This window comes from Bos indicus, chromosome 15 (genome assembly GCF_029378745.1).
Source record: "Bos indicus isolate NIAB-ARS_2022 breed Sahiwal x Tharparkar chromosome 15, NIAB-ARS_B.indTharparkar_mat_pri_1.0, whole genome shotgun sequence".
Lineage (NCBI taxonomy): Eukaryota > Metazoa > Chordata > Mammalia > Artiodactyla > Bovidae > Bos > Bos indicus.
In genome coordinates, this window is record NC_091774.1 from 40,974,935 (window position 1) to 40,998,168 (window position 23,234).

General features: G+C 49.0%; 1 protein-coding gene and 1 non-coding gene across 12 annotated transcripts in view; one reads left to right on the forward strand and one right to left on the reverse strand.

Moving 5' to 3' along the window:
* Positions 1–23,034, reverse strand: part of MICAL2 (microtubule associated monooxygenase, calponin and LIM domain containing 2) — a 241,392-nt gene extending 218,358 nt beyond the window's left edge. For 4 of the 11 annotated variants that reach the window (XM_070803667.1, XM_070803665.1, XM_070803666.1 and 1 more), the window contains exon 1: positions 22,871–23,033. The gene's annotated coding sequence lies outside the window, so the exon portion shown is untranslated. Of the gene's footprint in view, positions 1–22,870 lie in introns of all 11 variants that reach the window. The other 7 variants (XM_070803671.1, XM_070803670.1, XM_070803672.1 and 4 more) reach the window with 4 other exon arrangements.
* On the forward strand, positions 10,229–10,301 carry TRNAV-CAC (transfer RNA valine (anticodon CAC)). The gene has a single exon. It is a non-coding gene; the product is annotated as a tRNA-Val (tRNA).
* Positions 23,035–23,234: the final 200 nt, after the last annotated feature.

Consider the following 23,234-nt stretch of genomic DNA (forward strand, 5'->3'; position numbering starts at 1 on the left):
ATAAAATGTGCTAAGTGTGCTAAGTCCCTTTAGTCGTGTCCGACTCTGTGCGACCCCATAGATGGCAGCCCACCAGGCTCCTGCGTCCCTGGGATCCTCAAGGCAAGAACACTGGAGTGGGTTGCCATTTCCTTCTCCAATGCATGAAAGTGAAAAGTGAAAGTGAAGTCGCTCATTCGTGTCCAACTCTTAGTGACCCCATGGACTGTAGTCTACCAGGCTCCTCCATCCATGGGATTTTCCAGGCAAGAGTACTGGAGTGGGGTGTCATTGCCTTCTCCGAGATTAAATAAAATAATACATGTCAAATAGTTAACAAAAGCTGCCGTGTATCAGCCGTTTACTATGAGCCAGGAATCGTGTGCTAAGTGCTTTGTGTCGATTATTTCACCAGATTCTTACAACTCGCCTGTGAGACAGGCACATCCTCAAGTTCAGATGAGGAAACTTAGAGAAATCAAAGCATCTACCCCAAATGACACAGTTCATAAGAATCATAGCTAGAACACACACCCAGACCCACCAGACTTCAAAGTCCCAGTCTCTGCTCTGCTGCCTGTTGACAAGTGTTCAAAACACATTACATAACATGTAAATGCCAAACTGGGGGCTGCTGGCTCTCCACCCAGGAGGCATATAGAAAAAAGAGGGGGAGTTTTGGCTGACAGAGTTTAGGAAACCTTTCTGAAGTAGGCAGGGCTAAATCTTAGCTTTGAAGGGTGAGACTGGAGAAAGACCAAGAAGTAAAGGAAAGCACCGCAGACCATAAAAGCAAAGAGCTGGAGGCAGGGATGAGCCAGGCAGGTAGGCAGAGAGAGGTGGCAGAGTTTGACCAAGTTGGAGAATGAGAGAAAGAGGGACTGCTCTGAGCAACGGATGGGCGCCTGAACCATTATCTTGGTGGTCGTTCTTTCTAGGCTCTCTCTCATCCTCACTCCAGAGGCACACCTGTGACTGTTCCTTTGGTCACACAATAATCATGGAGGGAATAAAAAACCATGATTATAAAGGCCCAATAACCCCTCTTTCCCCAAAGCAGGCTTAAAACCCAACTGGAGGAGCAGGTGTTTTTGCCAACTCCCAGCCTATGCTGCTGTGACAACCTGCTAGATCCAGATTCTAGCCCAAGCTCCAGGACACTGGGAATCTGAACACTGCATAAGCACCTATGTATCACCACCACCATCCTGACATTTAAGGTTCCCAAGAAGGAGAAGGCGGCACAGGTCCCAGGCTGTAGCAGATAACTCTTCAAGGCAGAGTCCTTATCTCACTGGACTTCGTATTCCCAGGACATGGTAGGTACTTTCTCAATAACCTGGACCAAATGGTAAATTTTGCTTAAGGAACAACCCTACAGTTGGGTAAGTCTGGATTATAGTCCATCCTGGAGCCTGGGGTTTAGGTTCACCTTAGCTGAAAAGACCATTTGCCTGTTCACCTCCGGGAAAGGAAGTGCCCCTCGCTTCCAGGAGTGTCTGCTTTGGCCCCCAGCAACCCCATGCACCCTGGACATGGTTCTGAACTCCACACCTAGTACCTGCTCTTCCCCCTGGGCCAAGCCGTGATGCCAGCCTCCTCCACTTCCGAGTACAGGTTCCCCCCTAACCCCTAGACCCGCCAGCCTGGGCACTGAGCTCAGTGTCTGTCCTCAGGCACTGCTCCAAATGCCGAAAGCTACAATGCCCTCCCATGTCTCAGCTCCTGATCAAGCCCAGCCCAGGCCTCGGACCCACACAAAAGGTAGAACAGGGCTGAGATGATTTAAGCAACTCTGATCGTTGGCTTAGCACAAGCCATCATCATGTGCTTTTTTAGACATAACAGGACCTGGAGGAGGGAGAGGATAAAACTGTTGAAAGGTGTGTTGGTCACATCTCCACCCCACCCTCCTCCAGAGAAGAGCAAAGGGGAAATGAGGAAGGGGCTTTGTGGGAATGGTCAATTCCTGAGTCTCCAGGTGGGGGCACCTGGGATGGGCAGGGGCACTTGTGTCATTCTCTTCCACCGGCCAGTCTGTGGGTAAATTACTTTAACTCTGAGGAGTCACGGTCTCCTTATCTATTAAATGGAGATAATAACCAATGACCATACAAGGATGACTGTGAAGACTGAGCAAGCTGTAAAGTGCCCTTAGAAATGGCAGACATTTCCCACAGTCTTAGGAGGCGGGGGCTTCAAGTAAAATATTCGACTGCAAGGGAAACAGGAAACTGGGAATCCATTCTATTTGGCAAACCTTCTAGACAAGGCACATGTCTTCAGGGATGTCAAAAACATTGATTGAGACCTATTTCCTGGTCCCACACACTCACTGTCTAGTGAGGGGAAAGCTCCACCCACATTTGTACGATAAGGCAAACACGTGTTACTGGCCGGATTGTGTGGAGAGGATGGGACATTTCATTCTGGTCTCAGAATTTTGGAGGCTTTTAAAAATAATATTATAATAGTTATTAGCATAATATTTTCTTTGTGAGTGCTTGCTATGGGCCAGGCACCTCTAAGTATTTACATGGCCCACCTCATTTATTTCTCATAAAAAGCCTATGAACTGGTTCACAGATGATAAAACTGAAGCACAAAGCAATTCACTTCTTTCTTGGCCTCATGCAACTGGTAAATGGTGGAGCTAGAATCTGAACCCATCAGACTGCTCCTCTAGCACACAAGGGGCGTAGTCAACCTAGACAGGTCTCAGAGACTCTCTGCAGCTGAAAGGCCCTGATAAGGCCTGCAGGGATGAGTCACTGAGGGAGGGCACCGACTCACTCATGGCCTCTCCTGCTTCTGGGCAGCTCTGACCGCTGCCAGGGCCTCCACTCTGATGCTGCCCCGGTCTGTTCAGGAAGTTTGGCCACAGCTCTGTACCCACTAAGGCTCCATGTGGGCACCAAATACCAGGGGAGATTGATGTAAGAAACTGTATGTCAATGTACATTTGCATAACGGCTCATTTATGAAGTAATTTGTGCTTATTGTAAAAGGTAGTCAGAAGGGGGAAACTGCGAATTCAGGCTCTGCCTCTTACTTGGCTATGTGACCTCAGGCAAATCTAAGCCTCTCTGAACCTCAGCTTCTTCGTCAGTAAGATGTGGTTAGCAGTTCTCATTTCAGGCAGTCGTTTTAAAGAAGAAAGGAGGAACATGTCTACTGTAGCACCTGGCACACCATAGGCTTAATACGTTGGGATGAATCAGATGACTTCACAAAGGATTTCCATTGGAAAATCATTTTTTTCCCACAATATTTGGTGGTAACAGTAGTACTTTTAACTAGTATTCACCAGTCACTAAGTTAAATCCGTTACTGGTATTCTCTCATTTAATCCTTAAAAGCATCACTTTCTTCAATTGGTGTAGCTTTAGGACAACAGAAAGAATATGTCCAACACATTAATTTTACTCATACATGGGGAGAGAGAAATAGACTGTAAAGATGATATACTGTAATATACAAGCTTCCTATATGACAGGTACTGTTTTACAGATATGGAGCTTGAGGCACACGGAGAAGGCAATGGCACCCCACTCCAGTACTCTTGCCTGGAAAATCCCATGGATGGAGGAGCCTGGTGGGCTGCAGTCCATGGGGTCGCACAGAGTGGGACACGACTGAGCGACTTCACTTTCACTTTTCACTTTCATGCATTGGAGAAGGAAATGGCAACCCACTCCAGTGTTCTTGCCTGGAGAATCCCAGGGACAGGGGAGCCTGATGGGCTGCCGTCTATGGGGTCGCACAGAGCTGGACATGACTGAGCAACTTCACTTTCACTTTTCACTTCATGCATTGGAGAAGGAAATGGCAACCCACTCCAGTGTTCTTGCTGGAGAATCCCAGGGACAGGGGAGCCCGGTGGGCTGCTGTCTGTGGGGTTGCACAGAGTCGGACACGACTGGAGTGACTTGGCAACAGCTTGAGGCACAAAGAGGTTAAATAACTTGCCCAAAGTAACTCAGCCATGATTCTTAACATTCTACTATACTAAAATAATGAAAGAAAAGTCACAGCAAGAATGTGTAAGTCTCACATTCTAAGAGCTTCGGGGATTGGCGTTACCCCACAACCTGAGCCCTGTCATCATCCCTCTTCTGCCAGTGTCCACTCTCACCCTCACCCCAGTGCCATGGCTTGCTCCCTAGCTCTGGCCCACCACTCCTAGGCAGGAAATGTCAAACCAATGGGCTGTCTTAGGCCCTGGTCCTCTTCTGGAATCTCAGCCTCTCAACCAGCCTCTCTGCCTCAGTCTCCTATATCCTATCCTCTACAAAACCACTGGGGACATCTTCCCATACACTCCTCTACTCAAGAATACTCTAAGGCTCCCTGCCGCCTAGAACTGAAGACCCCAATGGATTGAAGAGGATCAATAAAGGATTCAGAGTCCCAAGAAGATCTGTCTGGAGTAGTCTCCTTCTCTTTGGCCCCAGACTTCTCACTTGCTGGCTTGTAAGTCCCAGAACAGGGTGAGTCGGCAAGGCTTTTCCTGACCACTCTAAACTTACAGCACTCCCCGACTGCTTCCCTTCACCTGCACCCAACACACCCTTGCTTCCTGCCTGCTTTAGTGTTCTTCAACCACCTCTCATCACCTGGCCTCACACATTTTAAGTCTTTACTCTCTCTCCCTCACTCCTAGAATAGAAGTCCCATATGGCAAGGGATTTTACCTTCTTTCTTTTTCCCTGCTGTAACTTCAGCACCTAGAACTGTTTCTGGCACAAAAAACTCATAAGTGCTTCCCTGGTGGCTAGTGGTAAAGAATCTGCCTAACGACACAAGAGACATGAGTTTGACTCTGGGTTGGGAAGATCTCCTGGAAGAGGGGATGGCAACTCACTCCAGTATTCTAGCATGGAAAATCCCAGGGACAGAGGAGCCTGGTGGGCTACAGTCCCTGGCATTGCAAAGAGTTGGACATGACTTAGCGACTAAATAATAACAAGAACTCATAAATAACTGCTGAATGAATAAACATTTAAAATGCCTCTAAGAAGCAAGTGTCCAAACAAAACAATGGTGGGGGTATGCCTAGTGTTTCTGGCCTCCTCTTTGCTCCTGAGAACATTTCTGGAAGATACACGAGAGATGCCTCGATTAAAATGTCTAAAAGCCAAAGTCTTCCCAGGATTTACAAGAGTTCCCTGTAGGACCCTGGGCCCTCATCCTCCCATTCCTTTTCTGAACTTTTACACACACACACACACACACCTCTCTGTCCATTATACTGAAAGCAGTCAGCATCCATCCTAAACTCCTCTGCCAGCCTCATCTCTGAGTCCCACCTTCAAGCCAGGCGATTCCCCTCCTGGACACCACTAGAGATGCTCTCATCTTCCTCCCACTTATCCATCTATATTTTACCTACTCTTGAAGATAATACCAAATGCAGCCGCATCTGCTTCCACCTCCTCCAGGAAGCTTTCCAGGCCCTCTCCAGCCTCCAGAAAACACTCCCCCACACCCACTGCTGTTTCCACCAGTCACAAGGAAATTAGTCATGAACTACTTTGTCACTTGCCTGCTATGACTGAGCTGAACTGTTACCAAAATCTGTTCATTTAAAAAACAAAACAAAACAAAAGTGTGTCTTGTTTTCCCAAGAATACTGTGAAGGCTTTGGGAGGAGAGGCTGGGCCTTAACCATATTGTCATCCACATGGCACAGGGCCTGGGGCACACAGTAGGTGCTAAATGTATGCTTTTTAATTAACTGCCCAACATAAGCTAGTCACCGTCCCAATCAGGTCACTTCCTCAATTATAGGTACCTGGACTAGCTTCTCCCAATGCCCTGATTTCTTTCTTCAGGGCCTGCTCTGACCTTGGTTATCTGCAAACCCAGTCATGCGCTTGTGTTCAGACACTTTCTAATCACACACACGCATGCACTAGGCAGATGAGGATGTCCAGGAAAGAAACGATATGTAAAGTCCCACAGGTGTGGAAAGGGAAAGGACATAGTTGTTCCAGGCAAACCCAGACATTCAGAGTGTTTCAGTTTCTTCGAATAACAGAGGAGAAAACAAAACAAACAAAAAAATACATAGTAAAATAAATTTTAAAAATAAATAAAAAAACAAAACATGATGTTTTAGGTGACTTACCACAGAAAACCAACACTCGAGGCCCAGGTGCACCTTCTGAGTACCAGCTCTAAGTAAACCGAGATTAGAACAAAAGGCAGAAAAATGTAAACTGAGATTAGGACAAAAGGCAGAAAAATCTCAAGCTACTTCTGAGCTTGGAGAGATGAGACTCAGGGAGGAATGGAGGGGGCCCTCTGTGCTGCAGAATCTCTCTGTGCTGGACCAGGGAAGGGTCTCCTGGTGTCCTCGCTGTGAGTAAGTGAGCTGTGACCAGCCCGCTCACACCTAAGGAAGCAGGCACACCTGGGAGCAGACGGCAGCATGCCAATTCAACCAGCTGTCATCCTCTATCTACAGCTCGCCAATCAGGACTCCCAGATTATCTATGCTTTTTAAAATTTTGAATGGCAAACACTTCACTGGGTTCAAAGAGTACAGATATATCCAGGAAATGTGCCCCTCCTACTCCCGTCACATCAACCCAGTCTGTCCCTGTTCTGAAACAGGTAACTCTGGTTATCAGCGGCTTGTGTCTCATCCCTGATGGTGTTTATGTACATACATGCAAACAGAAATATGTATTCTTTCTTATGGGGGGCAGACTACACACATCTCTATGCCTAGCTTTTCTCTTTTAAAGGAATGAACTTGGACTAGGACAGCGAGACAGAGGATCTCTACACAACGAAAAAGAGGTGAGTCTACGTGAAAGTCCCATGAAACAAAAAGACATTCAGGAGGACGTGTGTGCGAGGAGAGAGGGCTGAGGGAATACTCCAGAGGACAGATGTGTGAGGAGCAAGGGCTGAGGGAATATTCCAGAGGACAGCTGTGAGAGGAGAGAGGGCTGTGGGAATATTCTAGAGGACCAGTGTGTGAGGAGAGAGGGCTGAGGGAATACTCTGGAGGACCAGTGTGTGAGGAGAGAGGGCTGAGAGAATTCTCCAGAGTACTCGTGTGAGAGGTGACTGAGGTTAAAGGTCCAGTCACCGCAGGCACTACTGCCTTGGCATGACCCTAATCCCAAGTCAGCCGATGAGAGCCCATGGGGTTGCTGGGCAGGCAGTGACATCTACCATTCTGTTGGCATTAAAGCCCCACTGGCTAAAAGCTCCAATCAGCCTCGCTGAGCTCTTCACCTTCGAGAAGAGAGAGGAAGCGTCTACAGGAGAGGGACTAACCTAATTCCCATGGCAGCGACGGAATGGGTACTGACCACCACGGGGGACACAGGAAGGAACTGTGGAGGAAAAGCAATCATTTCCTCTGGAACTTGGGAGGGACCAAGAAGGGGAAGTTGGGTCTGAGACTCTAAGGAAACAGACTTTAAATTGCTGAAAGAATAGGAGGGCTCTGGAACCTGAGATTGAGGAAGTAAATGATTCTGATGCTCTGAAATGCAATTCTAACTGTGCAGCAGAGGATGGGGGAAGGGCAGAGGGGAGTGAAGACAAGAAGGCACAGAGAGGGAGGGGCAGGAGGGTGAGGAGGACAGGGAGGGCAGACAGGGCTTTTTAGGAAGCAGGCAGCTCACCATTATGCTTCAGAGCTGGACCTGGTGGCAACCTGACTGGATACGAACTCCCCCTCCAGCTCCTAGCTGTGAAATCTGGAGACGTCAGTGAACCCTCTGCACCTTAATTTCCTCGTTAGTAAGTGAGGATCATGAGAGTATTTCTCTAATGGGACTGACACAAGAATGAAGCGAGGGCTTCCCTGGTGGCTCAGCGGTTAAAAAAATCTGCCTGCCAATGCAGGAGACTCAGATTTGATGCCTGGACCAGGAAGATCCCACATGTTGTGGAACAACTAAGCCCAGGAGCCCCAAACTACTGAGCCTGCGCTCTAGAGCCCAGGAGCCACAACTACTGAGCCCACGCGTGCCCTGCAACTGGCAAAACCTCCCTAGAGCACGTGCTCCACAGCAAGAGAAGCTACCGCCAGGAGAAGCCGGCACACCGCCGCGAGGTTACCCCCCACCCACTGGCCACAGCTAGGAAAGCCCAAATGCAGCAACAAAGACCCACAACAGCCAAAATTGAAATAAATAAATACTGTGTTTTCAAAAAAAGGGATGAAGTGAGTTAGTGTTTACAGAGCCCTCACACGGTGCTGGCATGTGAGTGTGAGAGAATGGAGCCACGCGGTCACACACGGAACCTTGACAAGGTGAGTTGCTGAAAAGCACGGGTCCCATCACTGGGAGAAGGATGTGAACCAAAAGAACCCCCTGAGACAGCCTCCTCGCAGACCATGAACCAGAGGAGGACAGTCTGAGACGAGCTGAGGCTGCACAACACGCCCAGACCACAGGAAGAGCTAGTGGTCATCTTGAGCCAAGAAGTCCAGAGGTACCAAGGGACCCTGGCTCCGACTCTGGGCACACAATGGCCCCTGCTGAAGAGCGCTATCCTTAGACTGACACGCCAAGATCCAAGACTGAGATGAGAAAGGGTAGGGGGTGGGGGGAGTCTGGAGTTTTAGGAAAGGATATTTAGATAATTTCAATGCCATCCACCCCCTGGTTGGCCTGGAGCACTGGAAACTCTGGCAGGTGAGACCACTGAACTGCACCTATGAGGGCACTCTGGGGACACCTGAAAGCAGTCCCAGAGCCCTCTGGGAACTGAGAGCACGTGATGTCAAGGAGTGTCCATGCCTTTCTGTGATAGGATACTTGACAGTTGGTGGAGAATTACGATAGATTTGGCATAACTAGATCCAAAAAGGCATCTGGCTAGAGGTCAGGAAAGCAAAAGGCAGAGACTGAAGCAGGGGTCCCCAAGCAAGCCGATGAAAGATCATGTCAGGAGGGGAGGACTCTAGCAGAGGGTTCTCTGCTAATAAGCATTTTACTGGCAACTTGGGCAATGCTAGGGAAAGCACATTAAACAGGATCCTGAAAAAGCTCAAGGGAAAGGATTGCACAGAATTTAACACACTGAAATTTAACAGAAACGTTTGTTCTGAATCAGATTGGAGGAGGCTTGCACTTAAATTCTAAAGAACATGTTAAGGACAGAGGAGAAGCAGTTTAGCAATACCCCATGTTAAAAAGATCTGGTCAGGAGAATTCCATGGCGGTCTAGTGATCAGGACTATGCAGTGGGTACAGGTTTGATTCTGGGTTAGAGAACTAAGATTCCGTAAGTCGTGTGGTACAGCCAAAAAAAAAAAAGATTTTGTCAGGAGTAATATCAGTGAGTCAAAAATGTAAAGTAGTTGCCAGAAAAACTGATGCAATCTTGGGCTGCATTAAAAGAAATAGAATGGCCTGAATTAGGGAGGGGATACCTGCCTTCCTCTGCTGTGGTCACACCACACCATGAATATGATAGCTGGTCTGGGCACTAGCCTTGCTGTATTAGAAGGATACAGACAAAAATGGAGTTTGTTCAGAGAAGAACCACAGGAAAACACCCGAACCCACATCAAGGGTTGTAAATCTGGAAGAAAACTCAGGAGAGGACAAGAGGGCTGTCTTTAAGTATCATATTTTACTTATTAGGAGATGTGCATTTGTTTCAGTTACAGAATGTCTGAAAGCAGAATTATCTTATAATACCCTAGCATCTAACAGTCTCTAGGCCAGAGTGCAGCTGTGGCATAGTTGTCATTGCCTCATTGCCACTACCATATGGAAATTTGACTATTATTCCCCGTGACATGTCTGGACAACTGCAACCCTCAAACTTCAGGAGCCAGAACATTCAAGGACCATTTGAGGAAGAAATGTGAGTCCTAGAAAAAAGAATTCCAAAGACAATAGAGATTAAGAAATACATCACCACTTCACCAGAAATATAATATGTCAAAAAAAAAAAAAAGAACACTTTGATAACTCTGAGTCAAAAAGTGATTTGAGAGATTTGGATTCCAAAAGTGAAGACATTTTCAAAATGCTGTAACTAATTTCTTTTCCTTTTTATGTGGATGCAAGAGTGATATGGACAAAAAACTTATATCTAAAATCTAAGAGAATTCTTTCAGTAAATATAAACATTTTAAGTGATAACAAAGCATTGTTCTTCAGTTTAACTGGAAGTACTTTCTATTTCTTACAGGTTCGTAAGAGAATGGTATATCTTACAATCAACAATATCACAGATTTGATTTAAAAGACAGTGTCTGGGGACTTTCTTGGTGGTCCAATGGCTAAGACTCTGCAATCACAATGCAGGGGGCCCAGGTTCAATCCCTGGTCAGGAAACTAGATCCCACATGCTGCAACCAAGAGTTCATGTGCCACTAAAGATTCTGTATGCAACAACTAAAAAAGATTGCACGTGCCACAACTGAAAAAAAAAAAAAATCCTCTAGCTGCAATGAAGACCTGATGCTGCTGCTAAGTCGCTTCAGTCGTGTCCGACTCTGTACAACCCCATAGACGGCAGCCCACCAGGCCCCGCCGTCCCTGGGATTCTCCAGGCAAGAACCCTGGAGTGGGTTGCCATTTCCTTCTCCACAGCCAAATAAATATATATATAAAAAAAGTATCTGAAGAGCTTTCAAATGGGAGAGAGACTAGAGTATCGTTCTCTATGATTCCAAGGAGGAAGATCTAGGCCCAGATGCCAGAAGCTATAGGGAGCCAGGAGGGGGTATAGAAGGCTCTGTCCAAAGATGGAATGGGTCACCTCTGAGGCAAAACCCAGGCTGGACCACACTGGGGAAACCAAGCACCCATGTGACAGCTCTGTGGTCCCAAGGTCTGACAGAGAAAACTCACCACAAAGAGAAAGGCAACCCGTCTTTCTTTGTTACCCACCTACGTGCTTAGCTCAGTTATTCTCTTAAAAAGTCACCACTTAAAAGCCATTTAGGAAACAGCACTGAATGGGGGATCTGAAGCAGAGTGGAACATGGCCCGCAACTGTGTTCTCAGACTCCGGTGGGCCAGCCGGGGGCCACCTACATGCCTGCTATGTGCCAGGCGTGTGACAGGTGTGCTACATACCCTGCCCAGTTAATCCTCACAGCCCGCTGTGAGACAAGCACGTCACCCCCATCTTACAGAAGAGAAACCTGACACTCAGAGAAAGTCAGTGGCTTTACCAAGGTGTTACTGCCACTCTGAAAGCCATGGTCAGTCCGTGACAACATGCTTCAAATAGAGGGACCTCCAAAAGTTTTGACTGGCAGAATGAATGGAGTGCTCAGCTGAGCAATCAATGAATGAACCAACTTGGCCTCATACTGGCAGCACAGATGCTAGGAGAACAAAGAAAGAGGAAAGCTGTCTCAGCGTTCCATCCCCACCCTCTATCAGAAGCTCCCACAAGCACAAAACTCATGCCATTTGCTCGCTGCTGAAGCAATTTATTCCAACACATAAAGCAACGGTGTTTCTGAGACATCTATGGCAGAGAACAGGTGCCAGCAGCTCTGCTCAAATGTCAAAGCTGTAAGCACACCAGGTTGCCATGCCTCCCACCTGCCAGGTTAACACTGGAGCGGGCAGAAGCTGAGCTCAGCTTTTGTCCCCTCCCAGGGCCAGGGTGTCCAGAGGGCTGGAGATTCAGCCAACTCCCCGCCCTATATGATCCAGTTGCCTGGAGACATCCAGTCCAGTTCCAGGCTGGCCGGCCAGCAGGCCCAGGCTTCCTCCTCCACTGGGGAGAACAACTCAAAGTGGGCACCAGATACCAGAGCAGCACCTGCCTGAAGAGGATAGTCAGGGGCTTATGAGACCATAGAAGAGGAGAATCAAGTCATTTCTGATGATGACCCACAGTGCGCTGTGAGCAGGTGACATCTGTAGAAATGATTCCAGTAAAGGAGGAGGGGATCATGGAGGTCCTTGCCCATGCCAGCTGTGCTGCCTCAGCCATGTGCAGGCATGTAACACCTTCTCTTAATTCATGGGTACCCACTTCCAGGGGTTCAGCACCCATGACTCCTCTATGCATCCCCCTCAGGCTGACCCTGAGGGAGGAGACCTCCTGTAGTAATGGTGGTGAAAAGTAAGGGCAATTCTATTGTTCTACAGCAGACAGAGCCACCGAAGCACAGAACAGGCACACTGGGGGCACAGAAAGTGATAGATGTCCCATATTCTAAGACCCTAACTGAGGCATTCCAAATGGGCTGCCTTCCTGATCAACTGAAAGACGGGGGTTGCCCATACTGACCCCTTCACACAGAAGACGGTGAGGCAAAAGCACAGACAAGGCCTTAGTCGGGCCCAGACTTAAGCACCCCTCGACCCTTCTGTTCCCCAACCCCCACGACCTTCTGGTCAGAGTACCTGTTCAGCACATGGAGGGCAGCGCAGACCTCCTAAGAGATTCCCCACCCCTGATTCTCACATAGGCTTATCTTGCACAACCTGATCTGCCTGAAGGAGCACTCTGACCATCCCTCTCCAATAGTTCCCACTGACTGCAGGGTTAGGGCCATACTCACCCCTCTCACCAGTACTTAAGGCTAGCCTGATTCTAGCCTCAGCTTCCACAGTTCCCCCAGGCAACCCCCACATTTCTACCACGTGACATCCTGAACATACCGTTATGTTTCCACATCTCTTTGCGCTCTACCTCTCCCCATCTCTGCCTATGAAATCCTATCTTTCAAGGCCCATCTCAATGACCAACTGCCACCTCCTCCAGGAGGTCTCCCCTGACTCCCTCACACTGCAACTGTCTAATGCAACATTCCAAACTCTTATCTTGATGTGTGGGCATCTATGGGCTTGTCTAAGGCACCTCCCTCCACATTTTAGATGAAAGCTCTGCTTCTGTCATTCAGCAGAGTACCCCTCGGCGTGGCAGCTGAATACCAAGCCCTAAGGAGCGTAGGTCACCATGCTCCATGCCAGCCCAGACAGCACCCTATTTACAGTCCTTTCTGACTCCCTCCTGTACCTACTTCAAGCTGACTCATTCCCCATTCTCTCGAGGTTTAGCTCTCACCTGACAGTTAATTGGAGATAAACTAATCAATATAATATCTTTCGCAGTTAAATTCTGTATTTTTAACAAAGGCCCTTTGGAGACAAGGGCTGAAGACAAAGGTGGGAATTTTAGGCCCCAGAACTCTGGGGGCAGTAGTTCTGATAAGGGAAGATGTTGCACCAAACCACTGTGCAAGCCAGTGCTACCAGGGTGCTAAATTGTTTCAGTCATGCCTGACTCTGCTAGCCTGTTAGACTGGAGCCTGCCAGGCTCCTCCGTCCATGGGATTCTCCAGGCAAGAATACTGGAGTGGGTCACCACACCTTCCTCCAAGGGATCTTCCCTACCCAAAGATTGAACACTTATCTCTTGTGTCTCCTGCATTGGCAGACAGGATCTTTACCACTAGTGCCACCTAGGAAGTCCCAGTTCAAAGCACAAGAGACCTGCTAGAAAGGGGAGATACAGCTTGGTGCTGCAAAAGGGAAGGCCAGATCCAAGTATGCTGCCTGAGCCTGGTCACAGGCTCACAGCCTGACAGAAATGGAGGATGGAGAACAGATTCTGACCTGGCTAGGTGACTTTGAGCCAGGAACCACACGTTCTGGCCTCCACTCAGTATCAGGAAACCTTGATACTTCCCCGCCAGTTCAATGGTTAAGACTCCATGATTCCACTGAAGGGGGTGTGGTTTCCCTCCCTGGTTGGGGAACTAAGATCCCACATGCTGCAAAGTACAGCCAAAAAAACTCAATTAAACAAAAATACAAGAAGCCTCTGAGCCTCAGTTTCCCCACAGGTTAAAAAAAACAACAACAAGGTGGCAGGAGTGAGAACTAGGTGATCTCAGAGGTCCCTTCCAATCTGACATCTCAAGTTTCTGTGACTCATAGTCTCTACTCGCCCTCCCTCCTGAGAGGTCAGTATCATTTGAAACGACCTGCTTCCACTCCCCCCTTACCTTGAGCCCCACCGGAGTCCAAAGGGAAAGCTAAGGCTAAAGATCTCCCAGCCAATCAGCAGGCAGCAGGCAGGCCCCTCTCAGCGTAGGGAGAAGGAAGGGGCAGAAGTGGGGGAAGATGCTGGTTTCTATGGACATACACATGCTACTCTCTTACTCCATTTGTCCCAACCCAGAAAGACAGTCAGCTGATTGCCTTAGCTCCCTGACCTACCTTTTTAAGAGATTACCACTGCCTGCCAAATGTAAGTGCTGCCCTAAAATCAGGACATATAAGGTCTCTCTGTTTGGATCTGAAGGGTTTCAAATGGGTAGAGTGAGCATGATGAAGAACGAAACTTGGAGGCAATCTAGGCCGTGGTGTGCAGACCTGCCAATTAAAGTTCTTTAAAAATAGCCTCTTTCTTCTCTTATGCTGAAGATAAAGATGAAGTTTCAGCAATAAACAGACATCTGCTGGAGCTTCTGAAGAAGATTAGAGCATAAACACCCCCAGAGAACAGCCATAAACAGCCCAGAGCTTTCTCCAGGCACCTGCAGCTTCCTGCTCACCAACAGTAGGGGAGAGGTGAGGGGATGAAAGGACAGAGGAAGAGGTGGTGTTCAGAGGCTGGGGTGGACACAGCAGGAAGAGGTGGTGGGGGAGAGCCCAACTTGGCAGAAAATGGAGAACTGGCTGCCATCTGCAGGGAAATAAAAGCTCAGGGATCCACCAAGAAAATTTCCAGGAAGTCATCCAGAGGATTCCATGCCAGTGTCATTCATTCTGAAAATGGGTCACTCATTACAAGTGGAAAAAAACTGACAGTTCTGAGTGCCTACCTAAGTGGGGCACTTCACAAATATTTTATTTCTACATCGATTCCCTGAGTTCAGTGTGATTATCTCTTTTTTTTTTTTTTTTTAACAGACTAAAACACTAGGGTTCGTTGATGCCCAAGGCCACATGGCTCCGATTCAAACCCAGGTCTGTCTTAGCACATTTGTTTGTCTTTGCCTCCGTCACCTGCACCCAGAAAGTGCCCCTGAGCGTCTAAGTGACCAGACTCTCTGCACCCACAAATCCAACCAAAGGAGGGTCCTAAATGGGAGAGGTGACAAAGTAGGGTGGAAGGGCAGGAGTCAAGCCATGCCTGGCTAATTCAGATAACTGCTGAGTCTCAGCAGCCCTGCGGGTCCTTTGGTTTTCCAGCCTGGTGGCTTCCCAGCCTGAGAGAGGAATGAAGAGGGAAATAGGCACAAATATATGCCTAGACTATCTGGAAGGAGCCACAGGAGACTGGGGTCAGTAGTGCCGCTGAGGAAGAGAACTGAGGACTGGGGGACTGCTTTTCATTGAATTCTCTTTGTATTGAGTGAATATGTTACCACGCACCCATGTATGTGTGGAGTGAATAGCCTCATCTGTGTGGGGGGTGGTGAATGTCATGTATCCAGGTATGTGGGGGGGAGGCTGGGTGAGTATCACTATCTATGCATGTGTGTGTGGAGGTGAGTAGCATCACTTGTGTGGTATGTGTGTATGTGTATACATGGGGCGGGGGAGGGTGAGTACCGTCATCCATGCACGTGGTAGGGGAAGGATGAGTCTTTTTTTTTTTGGCCGCATCATGCACTTTGTGGGCTCTTAGTTCTCCCACCAGGGATTGAACCTGGGCCCTTGGCAATGAAAGTACAGAGTCCTAACCTCTAGACCACCAGGGAATTCCCATGGGTGAGTCATTTTTAAGAGAGCCTAAGATGTCAGGTACAAGGTAACAGACACACCCAAGCTGGAGATAGTGACCTGGACCAAGTAGGAAGTCCTGGGTCCCCTGGTCGCAGCAAGCCTGGAATCCAGAAGAAGCTTCTTATCTCCCTCACAATAGTAACTCGCTGCAAGCCCAGGCAGATGGCCAGAAGCTCTCTGAGCATGAACCCCTTGGTCTCCAAGGCTGCAACCAGTTGCATGAGCCCCCCATGATATCCCCTTAGGAAACAGATTGACTGTATCCTCTTCTCGAGGGTCTGGAGAGAGGCTTCCCTGACTCCCCTGCTTAATCCTCTATTCTGTCCCTTTCTTCCACTATCGGATTTCTCACCCCTCCAAGCAGAGAGCTCCTGACTGTTACCATCTTTGTATTCCACTGTGCAAAAGCCCAGCCGTCCTGACATGCAGAGTCATCAGCGCCCCAACTTTACAGCAGCTGTGAACTCCACAGGCCGCACCTCAACCCCCCATGCTGCTCCCCTGAGATGAAGCTGTCCAACAGAAGGGTTCAGCAGCTCTACCAGGCCCCCAGCAGCTCTCCTTGGTGATCAGAACGTCCAAGCGACTTTGGCACTTCTTCATCCTCCCCTACACTTCATTCTCCTGGCCCTGGCACAAGTTAAACCCTGAGATCCTGCAACTCTTCACCATATACAGTCAGTTCTCAGATCAGTAGCCAAAGCCAACCATTCAAAGTCACCAGAGCCAAGAAGTAGTTTCCGCATCTTAACACATTGATACTACAGTGCAGGACAAGATGTTCTTAGACTCCCCCTCTGTCTCTGGGCTGGTTGGTTTCTGCACTGGGTGTGTCAGGAGCTCCAGCCTGCAAATGTTGCATTAAACCTGCTGTCGCAGCAGCTCAGGAATCAGGGACTGCCAGCCGACTCTTTGCTATCCTACCTTGTTGCCTTTAGAAAGGACATCAGCACTAGACATCCTCCACTGCACGGGAAAGGGAAAACCTGAGCCCCAAACCAGCAGGACACAAGTCCCTGCCTTGATCTCTGTATTCCCCAAAGAGAAAGCTGACCGAGCCTTGGAAGAAGTACAAGAGTGGCAAGGTCTCTGGATACCCCCAAGAAAAGGGGGGTTCAGGTGGGGAGGGACAGGAAGATTGCTCTGACTCTCAGGGGAGAGAAACACCAGTGCAAGTACAGAACACACTAAAATCCCAACCCTACAAACACCACACCATCCACACACAAACACACACAACTCACTGCCAGCCACCAGGGAGACACACGGGTTTTCCTAGGATAAACTGTAGTAATATTTAGAGCAATTGCATTTAAGAAACCATACAATACCTAGTACCAGACTTCCCCAGTGGCTCGGTGGTAAAGAATCCACCTGCAATGTAGGAGATGTGGGTTCGATCCCTGGGTTGGGAAGAACCCCTGGAGAAGGAAATGGCAACCAACTTCAGTATTCTTGCCCGGGAAACCCCTGGACAGAGGAGCCTGGCAGGCTAGAGTCCATGGGGTCTCAAAAGAGTCAGACACGACTTAGTGACTAAACAACAACCAGCATACCTGGTATTCACAAACGGCTCTTCCTCTGGGACACAGGGATGGACATTTTCTCAACAGCTGGCAGAGAAGGGAAGGATCTCAAAAATCACACTCCACTGTGACCAAGCCCTGAGATGAAGTTTTGTTTGTGACTAGAAGGCCCATGTCCCCGTCACCCCCACTAACTCTGAGTTCAGAGACCAGATGATCAGGGCTTGAGAAGGAGGAGCCTTATCAGTGCAGAGCAGCTGTGTTTTCTACCTCAGAGGAGGTGGCAGGGAGAAAAACAGAAAATGGTGGAGGGAGGGGTCAGGGCCCCCCGAAGTGAGGTGAGTGGGGCATCTGGCCATCAGGCACTTTCCCAAGGGGACGAGACAGGCCGTCTGAGCCTGAAGCTTTGCCCTGCCTTTTTCTTAACCCACTATGTTATTCTGTCCTCTTTTGATATCTCCAACTCCCTGAATAAAAAAAATCAAAATCAAGAGCCTACCATGAGAAAGATTTCATTCTGAGGAAACCAGAATGAAATTCTCATGAAAGAAAGTGAGGTAGTACAATGAGAAAGAGGGTCAGGCTGCGTGGATTCCACAGCTTCCTGTCTCCGCAGCTCCAGCTTTGTTAGGTATGGGAATTCCCTGGTGGTTGGCACTTTCGCTGTACAGGTCTGGGTTCCATCTCTGGTCAGGGAGCTAAGATCCTGCAAACTACACGGTGAGGCCAAACATTAAAAAATGTAAATAAAAACACAGATATATTCTTTAAAATAATGTCAAAAAATAAAATAGGCAAATATCAAAATCCCAATGGGTATAGGAACCTATCCACACATAAAACTGGACAGAGTGCATGTATAACCTTGTTTACCTACACAAATCAGTTGAAGGAAGTTCTCTTTTTTAAGAGGAAAAATATCCCCAAATATTTTGATTTTCCATTAGAACAATAAAACATTTTTATTATAAAAATTTTAGAAAAATGCTGAGAAATATACAGGAAAAAATTAACTCTATCTCCACCATACAGAAAGAAAAACAACATTCTCTTATACTAAATGACTAGTGGAAAAGCCTGTTTATGTTTAGGAGGAGGAGGAGGAGGAAAAGAAAAAAGCCTCCTCATTTAGGGGCTATCTGCAGAGAAGGGTCTTTGCTGGGTGGGTCAGAAGATGGCTATCAGAGAGCCCAGCACCTTGGAGAGATCTGACAAGGAATCCAGGTGTGAAGCTTGTTATCTGGGGAGGGAACACACCTCGTCCTTCTCACTGAGCCTCTGGTCTCCTTCATTAGGACGCCTACAAAGGTGCCGATGGTGATACTATCTCTTCACCATAAATTCAGACCAGACACTGAAAGGTTATAAGTGTATGTTTTCTGTCATGGTCTGTCAGTTGCAGGTGGATAATGATTTGAGAAGAGCCCACACCTTGCCCAGGTATGAGGCCAGATAGAGAAGGCTCCCGAAGGCACAAGGCAAGAATCTTACACTGCCCAGAGAGAGGTAGACAGCATTCTCTGGGCAGCCCAAGGCCAAATGCCGGACTCCTAATGTGGTAATGCCTGTGGCTGCATAAGTCAGCATTCAGAGCTTGGGCAGAAATGATCTCAGTCCCTGTCAGCCCCACGTGTGATTTGGGGAGGCCAGTTGCTGATCAGGGCACCTCGGCAGCTGCCTGGGCTCCCCACACGGCAAACCACAGCGCCAAAGAGCACGGCAAATAGTTCTCCTATTGTTTTAGGATGTTTACAGGCTGACACTTGCAGAGGAAATATCCACACTCGAGCAAGTCATCTTTTTTAAAAAAAAAAAACGTCTTAGCTAAACACACGCACGGGCCGTCATACAAACCCACCACAGGATTCATTCATTCAATATGCATTTCCTGAGTGGCTGCAACATCACTGGGCAGATGCTCACCACGCCCCTGCCCCATTCCAGGGACAGCACTGGGGATCCAACAGAGCACAAAAGCAGACTCAAGCATCACAGGGTTCGCTGTTCAGTGGGAGATTTAAAAACGGAGGGTAACGGAAAACGGCTGGATAAAAGCAGAAGTGCCGCAGAGGGGGTGGTGCTCCAGACTAAAGTAGGCGTAAAAGGACTAACGACCAAATGTACCACACAGACTTTGTTTGGATCGTGATTTGAACAAACTCATGAGGAAGGTCACTTCATCTGAATATATACAGATGAGACCAAAGAGTTACTGTTGATTCTGCTACATGCAATAATAGTGATGTGGTCATGAAAGAACCTTCTTTTTAAAATAGATAGGGAAGAAAAAAAGAGAAAGAGAGAGATGAAGCCAGCCTGGCATGATCTTGGTTGCTGAAGCTGGATAATGAGTATTTGGGGCTCATTATACTATTCTATTTTTGTGCTTGAAAATATCAATGATTGGTGGGGGGAGTGGGGGAGGGACTACACTGCGCAGTTTGTGGGATCTTAGTTTTCTGACCAGGGATAGAACCCAGGCCCTTGCAGTAAAGTGCCCAGTCCTAACCACTGGACCTCCATAAATATGCCATGTTTATGAGCGTTTTAAATGCCATTTCATAGTGGGGTGGAAAGAAATGTTCACAAATAATTACAACATAAGCTGGGGAATCATAAGCACAACAGAGGGCTGTACACACCAAGCCTCCAAAGTTCAGAGGATGGCCACAGTTTTTTCCTGTTTCTCTCAGTGTTGAATTTACCACACAGACCTCATTCATGCAGATGGAGAACAGAATCCTAGTTTGGTCACTCACTAGGCTTATAATTGGAGGTAAGTCCCTGAACCTCAGTTTCCTAATCTGTAAAATGGGAATAACCTTACATACTTCTTCAGAGGGCTACCGTGAGAATCAAATGATTATAAAGAATGAAAAATCCCAGCATGATATACAGTGTTCCCTTTTCTGGTTCTTTAAACAACAGAGACTCTCTAGCCCTGGAAAAGCCTCAAAGATTGACAATGTTCAACCCAAATCTTCTTGCACCTAACCCCACTCCTCTTGGCAGAGATAAGGCTCTCCCCCAGGAAGGCAGGACCTCAGTAGTAGGGAGTGAAAGGAACAGGGCCCATGACTGGGAGGCACACCCAGATGGGTGTGGACGTGGGTGGAGAAAAGAGAGACACATCCCAATCACAGGCAGAGAGGGATTACTCAGTGCTCCTGTGCTCCTTAAAGTTCCTGGGAATAAGCTTCCAATGACCAAACCACAATCAGCCTTAGTCCATAAGCTGATTTATACTAAGGTGTAACTAATTGGTAATCACAATTTTCTTTAAGAAGAGAAGGATGAGCAGAAAGCCAGGCCTGGGCCTGAAGAAGGAAAGAGGCAGTGATTTCATTTTTTATAAACATAAACTCCAACTGTGGATCTCAGTCACCTTACAATCACAGCTAATGTACTTCAACATCTGCCCTCCCTCCTAAAAAAAAAAAAAACAAAATAAAACTAGAATCGGCCCTAAAGTAGCTGCTGCTGCTACTAAGTCGCTTCAGTCATGTCCGACTCTGTGCGACCCCATAGACGGCAGCCCACCAGGCTCCACCATCCCTGGGATTCTCCAGGCAAGAACACTGGAGTGGGTTGCCATTTCCTTCTCCAATGCATGAAAGTGAAAAGGGAAAGTGAAGTCGCTCAGTCGTATCCGACTCTTAGCGACCCCATGGACTGCAGCCCACCAGGCTCCTCCGTCCATGGGATTTTCCAGGCAAGAGTACTGGAGTGGGGTGCCAGATTATTGCAAATAACAGTCCTTCTAAATCATTGCAGAAGTCAGCTCTCAGAGGTAGGTTCAAGTCAACAGCGGCAGAGGCAGCCTTCCCCCTCAAATACCACCCAGACTCCAACAATCAACCCCTCCCCCTCACAGCATGACCAACACTTGCCATCATCCTTGAAGGACAGGGTGGGCAAGACGTCTGCAGGTTGAACAACTTGGCTAACTTGGGTCAGTTCAAGTGCTCTGCTTAAAAAAAAAAAAAAAAAGACAAAAACACCCAGGGGACTTCCCTGGCAGTCCAGTGATTAAGACTTCACCTTCCAAGGCAGGGTGTGCAGGTCTGATCCCTGGTCAGGGGGCTAAGATCCCACATGCCTTGTGGCCCAAAAAACTAAAACAAAACAAAAGCAATATTGTAACAAATTCAATAATGACTTTAAAAATGATCCACATCAAAATAAATAAATAATAAGAAGCACCCTCAGGATCTTTGGACAGAATCTTTTCAGAGGCCAGGAGCCTACAACACTCACTCTTCACAGCCATGGGTCAGCAGGAAGAGCTCTGGACCTGAGCTCTGGCAGTCTGTTTCAAATCCTGGCTATGCCACTTTCTATGTGACCTTGGGCACTTACCCTACCTGAGTCTGTTTCCCCATCTCTAAAATGAGGAGGGCAAACCTCTCAGAGGTTTTTAATTACTGTGAAATTGGCCACAAAAGTGCCACAAGCCAAGACTTAAGTGCCTAGCTTGCTCAGTAGGCACTTAATAGAACCATCTTCTATCTGAAGGACAGTTCTTATTGCAATAAGAGCTTCCACAGCATCATGTGTGGCTGCCCTGGAGACCTGAGCCCCCCTTGGGCCCCCTTCCCCTGGGAAAGGGACAGGAACAGATCTGGCCTGGAGACCCAGGGGACCCCGGTCTCAGAGCACCCAGGCAAGCAAACATCTCAGGGCCAACCAGCTGCTGACTTCTCCCACCAGGCCGCCCAGAAGGGAACTGGTTGGGACTTCATCCTTCAGGGACACCACCCAAGACTGTAGTGAGCAGGTGAGACTGACAGAAAGAGGTCCCCACACTGCTTAAGGTCCCATTAGGGCCCGATGTGCCTCCAAATAAAAGCTCTTTGGCTTCAGAATAAACAATGTGGAAGGAGACGCACGTTTACTCTGGTTTCAACACGCCTCCTCCCCATCCAGCAAAGGCCGTTCCTAGTTCTGCCGAAAGGCTGGCCTAGGATAAATTAACCCCACCTGCCCCGGCCTGAAAGTCAAGTTAGCGGGCACTTTTACCCGGGGCCGGTCCGCAAGGGCAAGCCCCGCGGGGGTGCTCCGGTGCCTGGGGGGCGTGCGTGCTGCTGGGGGAGCGAGGTTCAGAAAAAGACAGCTCCACAGCCCCTCGGGCCACCGTCCCAGACCCAATCCTACCCCGCAGGCGGCCAGGCCACCGACATTTGGCCCAACTTAACTTCCTGTTGTTAAGGGAGGGGAACCCTGCTAGGGTGTGGGGTGCGCCCAGCGAAACGCCGGGAAAGAACGTGACAGGCTAGGTGTCCAAATCGTGGGAAGGTAAGTTTGGGGATGATCTGCCCCGGTGGCAGGCGGTACTGCTGGCGCGTCGCTCCCACTCCATGGCGACGTTTGGGTATTTTCTAGGCTTAGAATGGAAGAATTTGGGTGTTGTGGGGCGGAGTAAGTGGTAGTCCGTGGTACTGCGTTCTAATGGATTCAGAGAGCTATCGGGGTACACCGGCCTCCCTGGGCAGCGCCACCTGCTCGCTGGGCGCCTCGCGGAGAGGGTCTGAGGCGGGAGATGCTGCCGCCGCACCTGACCCTCCCCGGCGCCAGCTAAGGCGCAGAGTCCAGGCTCGGCTACCAAGGTCCCCGCCCGCTCTTCCTGGAACCCCACTCTCCCCTTCCCTCCCGTTCCCCCCACCTCCTTACCGAGAGCGGCGCCGGCCGCCGAACCTCGAGTCCAGCCTCTATTCTCGCCCAGGGCCGCGGGCGCAGTGGTCGGGACCCGGAGGCCGCCGGCCGAACTGTGAGCGAGCTAGGCGTCCCCGCGCAGGCTTAGCCCGGCGAGCGCCTGCGGTTCTGCGCCTTGCGGCGGACAAGACCGGGAGACGCCCCCATCTGCGGCGAGACCAATGACAGGGCCACGGGCGGCGCAGCCCCGCCCCCAGGTGGAGGCCCGTAGCCAATGGCGGCGCGGCGCGGAGCCCACCCCCACCCCCGCTCTCCACCCGCCCCGCCCCTGGGGGGCCAGCTGTCACCGCGGCAGCCGCGGGCGCACGTGGGCTGTAGCCCG